At 51.8% G+C, this 6,000-nt stretch overlaps 1 long non-coding RNA gene across 1 annotated transcript; it reads left to right on the top strand.

The window, feature by feature from the left end:
* The first annotated feature begins 319 nt into the window (after positions 1-319).
* LOC149126345 (uncharacterized) lies at positions 320-3,215 on the top strand. Its single transcript, XR_016235985.1, has 3 exons — positions 320-914; positions 1,452-1,739; positions 2,111-3,215. It is a non-coding gene; the product is annotated as an uncharacterized LOC149126345 (long non-coding RNA).
* The last annotated feature ends 2,785 nt before the right edge of the window (positions 3,216-6,000 follow it).

Genomic DNA, 6,000 nt, shown 5'->3' with positions numbered 1-6,000 from the left:
TAAGCCTATGACATGGGCATCCCATATAGGTGCTGGTTGGGGTCCTGGCTGCTCCACTTATGATCAAGCTCCCTGCTAATGACGTGGGAATGCAGCAAAAGATGGCCCAAGATGTAGCCCTGCTACCCATGTGGCAGACCCAGAGGAAGCTTCTCACTCCTGACTTTGGCCTGGCCCAGCTCTGGCCATTGAGACCATCTGAGGAGTTGACCAGTAGATGGAAGATCTCTCTCTCTCTCTCTCTCTCTAACTATGCCTTTCAAGTAATATATCTTTTTTATAAAAGATTTTATTTATTTATTTGAGAGGTAGAGTTACAGACAATGAGAGGAAGAGACAGAGAGAAAGGTCTTCCATCTGCTGGTTCACTCCCCAAATGGCTGCAACGGCTGGAGCTGGGCTGATACAAAGTCAGGAGCCAGGAGCTTCCTCCGGGTCTCCCACATGAGTGCAGGGGCCCAAGTGCTTGGGCCATCCTCCACTGCTTTCCCAGGCCATAGCAGAGAGCTGGACTGGAAGTGGAGCAGCTGGGATTAGAACCGGCACACATATGGGATGCTGGCACTGCAGGCAGAGGATTAACCTACTGTGCCACAGCACCAGCCCCTCAAGGAATATATATTGTCTCTGACAGACTTCAACTCTGTTAATACCACACATTGCTCCCAGGTAATTCATATTACGCCTACTTTGCAGGTGCAGCTGAATCCGCTTACTTAACCTGCCAGGGCCAAGCAGGGAGCGATTCTAGAGACCAGAGCCCCACCCAGAGCAGGCACTCAGAAGGTTGAAGTCTCCCATTCAGCATCCTTGTTTAGCTACCTACAATCCCCTGCCTGGTTACTTAGCACTGACCTTCAGCTTCCCCCCTGCACAGAATTCTGAGGTGGAGATTCACATGACCCTGACCACAGGTACAATGGGCCCTTTAACATTACAGATCACAGCCGGCCACTGAGCACTTCCCCGGCTTGGGTGGGGTTTTCTTCTCATCGCCAAGGTAAGCAGGGTATTGCAGTGAGGCCCAGAGGTCTGCTCTCCCGGGAGCAGGTCCTGCAGGCACAGGAGGAAGTGAGAAGAATGGCTCCGGGCCCCTTGTCTGCAGCCACACACGGAGGAGCGGCTCTGCCCACCAGCTCAGCTGCCTTGCACCCATGGGCTCGCCCAGACCCTCCTGAACGCAGGTCCCCAGGCTGTGGGTAACTGGAACATGGGAACAGCGTGGAAAGGCAGGGTGTGGGTGTTCTAACAAGTGGGGCCCTAAGAGAATCCGCTTGATTTGCTGGGGAGGACAGCACAGATTGCCCAGGGAGCCAATTACTGGAGCCAGAAGAGAGACTCAGAGCCTGGAAGGAGGGCGCCTGGGTGCTCACTGGCTTCATCTCTGCCTCTGTGACCCCGCCCTGCCATCCTGTCATGTACCAATTCTTCATGATGCTGCCTCCTACAAGTGCCCTGACAGCTGCCCGTCATCTCGGGACCTCAGCGTCGGTCAGCCGGGCTCGGCTTTGGAACTGCTCCTGCGGACTGACTTTATCTCACTCTCAGCCCATCCCCCAGCATCATCAGAGAGCCCTTTCTGAAACAGCTGGGGAGGGGCACTTCCGTCTGTGCCTTCAGCACCCCCTGGTCCCTGGTGAGTTCTCCAGCCTGCCCTGCGTGGCCCCCGGCTCCATTCACGCTTCCCTCCAGCCATCTCAGCCACTTCACGCTCTGTCTGATCTCCCAGCCTTGGCTCAGTAAGTGACAACGCCGTGGTTAAAACCCAAACTCTGGGGTCAGAGAAGCTGAGCTGGAACCCCGGGACGGTCATTCCTTAGCAGGTGCCGTTCCGTCATGGTTGACAGAGTGCCATCACCAGAATGCCCAGCTTATAACTTTGTTGCAAGGATGTAACGAAATGATCCTCATAAAGCCTCTGGGCCAGGGCCAGGCATACAGTAAACACTCAATTAATGTTGTGATGATGATGGTAAACATTTATCATGACCCGGATCATTGACAAGCACCAACAATACAGAGAGCAGTGGCTTGGCTTTGCATTTGTTTATATCATCTTTGCAACTAAAAGTGAAACTCATTACTTTCTTTTCTTTTCCCTGTGTTCCAGAGATGGAGAGCAAGGCGTGACACAGGCAATCAGTAAGTGCTCACTGGAAGGTTGAATGAATGACTTCATTAGGTGAATGAATTGAAAATCTTACCCAACATAATTATTTAAGGGAAAGAGACTGAAGTGACATTAGAAACATGCGAAATTAATTTAAAAGTTAATGGGAAAATTGCAATTGCAAGGCAGAGAAAAGAAACATGCTTCTCACCTGAGAATGAGCTCAGCTAAGTCCTTTAACGTGTTGCCATCTGGAGTGAAAGTGAGCGCCATTTGGCTTGGACCCACGCATTCCCCATCACGCCTGATTGGAGCTGCCTTCCACGCCGCTGTGTCCAGCTGTCTGCAAACAATGCAGCGAGTGTGCGCGGTACATCACAGCCCACAAAGCTCCACCTCAATGTGGGTCCAGGCCATGTCTGAAGCGAAGAGAGTAGGAGATGCTGGCCCATTGAAGAGGAAACTGAGGCTAAATACAGGCCTGTGACTTGTCAAAGGTCACTAAGCTCAAAGTCACAGAGCCGGGACCACCTCAATGCCATGCCTTAAGCTGCCCTCCTCCTCAGGGCTGTCCTTTTGCCTGTAAGTCTTCATTCCCAGCAAGGCTTTGCACCTGTAGAGGAGGGCGGGTTCCTTTGCCCTAACAGAGGATACAAAGTCCAGGAGAAGCGAAAAGAGTAGCCAGGCTCAGAGCAAACCCCACACAGAGTATGGGATTTACTGAAGTTGGGTTTACAAGCATAAAGGATACATGTGAGGGAGTCTCAGGGTCCTTTCTTCACAAAAATGTTTGCTTTCAACCCAAGACTGGAGCTTCCCCTCTCTCCTCCAAACAAGCAAAGCATACTCCCCTTGGCTGCAGAGAAAGTCCTACTGGCTCCTGCCTGACATAGTTATTTCTAGGTCCAAAGCAAGCAGTTTTGGGGGTAAATTATTTGCACAGGAGCAGTTTTTTTTTTTCCCACAGGCAGAGTTAGACAGTGAGAGAGAGAGAGACAGAGATAAAGGTCTTGCTTGCTTCTGTTGGTTCACCCCTAAATGTCTGCTACGGCCGGTGCCCTGAGCCAATCAGAAGCCAGGAGCCAGGTGCTTCCTTGTGGTCTCCCGTGCAGGTGCAGGACCCAAGGACCTGGGCCATCCTCCCAGGATGTTTGAAAGCAAACATTTTTGTGGCCGGCGCCGCGGCTCACTAGGCTAATCCTCCGCCTTGCGGTGCCGGCACACCGGGTTCTAGTCCCGGTTGGGGCGCCGGATTCTGTCCCGGTTGCCCCTCTTCCAGGCCAGCTCTCTGCTGTGGCCAGGGAGTGCAGTGGAGGATGGCCCAGGTGCTTGGGCCCTGCACCCCATGGGAGACCAGGAAAAGCACCTGGCTCCTGGCTCCTGCCATCGGATCAGCGCGGTGCGCCGGCCGCAGCGCGCCGGCCGCGGCGGCCATTGGAGGGTGAACCAACAGCAAAGGAAGACCTTTCTCTCTGTCTCTCTCTCTCACTGTCCACTCTGCCTGTCAAAAAATAAAAAAAAAAATGAAAGCAAACATTTTTGTGAAGAAAGGACCCTGAGACTCCCTCACCTGTATCCTTTATGCTTGTAAACCCAACTTCAGTAAATCCCATCCTCCACTGCACTCCCGGGCCACAGCAGAGAGCTGGACTGGAAGAGGAGCAACCAAGACAGAATCTGGTGCCCCAACCAGGACTACAACCCAGGGTACTGGCGCTGCACATGGAGGATTAGCCTAGTGAGCCACGGCGCTGGCCGGATCAGGGGCAGTTTTGCATGGAACTCTTTGATGGTGAATAAGGGATTCCTAAGTGCATGGATGGTGGTGGCGGAGGAGGTGATTCCAGGCGGAGGAGGTCTGTATTCCCGGGAGGACCCAAGTGCAGCCCTCCCGCACATGATGGAAGACCCAGTGACATGCACCTGCCATGTGGTGGCCAGCTGGTGCCCCTGGAAGCTGCCATCCTCGGGGCACAGCATTGGATTCAGCTGCTTGCAAGTCAGGCATGCTGCAGGCCTGTTGGTGGTTGTTACTACCAGATTAACAGACGGTATTTCTGTGTAACAAGGGACAGAAATGATCACTGCCTTTTTGCTAGTTTCCATGTAAGAATTTCTCCACCATTATTTTGCATTTCTCGCACAACAAGAAAAGTAAATTTAATGTGTTTTGGGAATGGGGTGAGGGGGCAGGCAGGGCCACCAAATATACGTCTGTGACCCTGAGACCCTGCTGCTCATTTGATTGAAGGCATAATAACCGTCATCAGCGTATCATGTATCCCCTCATCACTGGATGCCTATAACTCCAGAAAGCAGATTTTGTAGAGACAGAAAACAAGGCTCAGAGAAAGCCTGTTGTCCCATATTACTCATTCCCAGGAAGCACCTCCCCTGCAATGGAGAGAGAAAGAGTTCATTTGCACATGTCAAGTGTAGAGACAAAGACTAGGAACTGGAAAACAAAAGCAAAGACAGGAAGTGGGGAAAGCAGGTGGCACACTGGAGGATTTGCAAGTGGTTACATTTCAGCATCACCCATTGAGCTGGGACTCAAAGCCGCCAGGGGAATGTGCTGTTGTTGGCACTGCTGCCCCTGGTCCGGGCCTGCGGACTCACTATCAGTAATCCTCACTCTGCATCACGTCTGGCACCTCTGCCTGGCACCCAAGGCTCTCAGAGCCTGAAGACCTCAGCGAAGACCGCTTCCCATGAGATACAAGATGTTTGATTTCCTGTGGGCGGGACCCGTGCTGGAGAGGGTTGTGATCCCACAGTCCCCAACACGGCACTCTGGGGTTTTCATGACATTTCCAAGCATTCTCTCCTGTGCTGTAAAACCATTGAAACAAATCGATTTGCCAGACTCAACTGCCTGGTGGTTTCCCTATCATGGGATTTAATTGGATCAGGGTTATGAATTTGATATTGACTTTACCTCATTCTTTATGAGAGGAATGAAAATAGCCCCTGCACTTTATGTTAAAGCATTAATATTCGAGAATTTGGGGCTCTGATTAAAATAGGAGTCTCCCCTCCTTACCTGAGGGTCCACATTGGCCCTTTGGAAATCTGAGCTTTTGATGAATTGCACAGTAACCAACCCTCATGTGTTCTTTCCATGTGACCCTTGACATCTTATATTTTTAATGTACATTGATGCATTTATTTTAACTGAAATTATTTGAGCGGCAGAAGGACAAAGAGATAGAGTACACTTCACTCCCCATGTGCCTACAGCAGTCAAGGCTTAGCTGGGAGCTGGGAATTCAATCCAGGTCTCCCACGCCAGGTGCAGGAACTCAATTACTCGGGCCATCCCTGCTGCTCCCCAGGGTCTGCAGTGTAGGAAGCTGGAGTCAGGTGTGGTCAGGTGTGGAGGTGGGCACTGGACCCAGTGTCCTACCCACTAGGTACAACACCCACCTCTTGCATTATAAAGTGAGGCACTTTATAGGAACTCCTGTCTAAAGGCTTTTGTTACTATGTTTCATAAGTTACAAAGACTAGAAGACCTTTTAAGAATAAAGACCTTGCTGGCGCTGCGGCTCAACAGGCTAATCCTCTGCCTTGTGGCGCTGGCACACCGGGTTCTAGTCCCAATCGGGGTGCCGGATTCTGTCCCGGTTGCCCCTCTTCCAGGCTAGCTCTCTGCTGTAGCCAGGGAGTGCAGTGGAGGATGGCCCAAGTGCTTGGGGCCTGCACCCACACGGGAGACCAGGAGAAGCACCTGGCTCCTGCCTTCGGATCAGCATGGTGCGCCGGCCATGGCAGCCACTGGAGGGTGAACCAATGGCAAAGGAAGACCTTTCTCTCTGTCTCTCTCTCTCTCTCTCTCTCACTGTCCACTCTGCCTGTTTAAAAAAAAAAAAACACTTCACAAGTGTAAA

The sequence above is a fragment of the Oryctolagus cuniculus genome, chromosome 6, assembly GCF_051225735.1.
Source record: "Oryctolagus cuniculus isolate XC-2025 breed Fujian yellow rabbit chromosome 6, ASM5122573v1, whole genome shotgun sequence".
Taxonomy (NCBI): domain Eukaryota; kingdom Metazoa; phylum Chordata; class Mammalia; order Lagomorpha; family Leporidae; genus Oryctolagus; species Oryctolagus cuniculus.
This window is presented reverse-complemented; position numbering and strand designations above follow the sequence as displayed.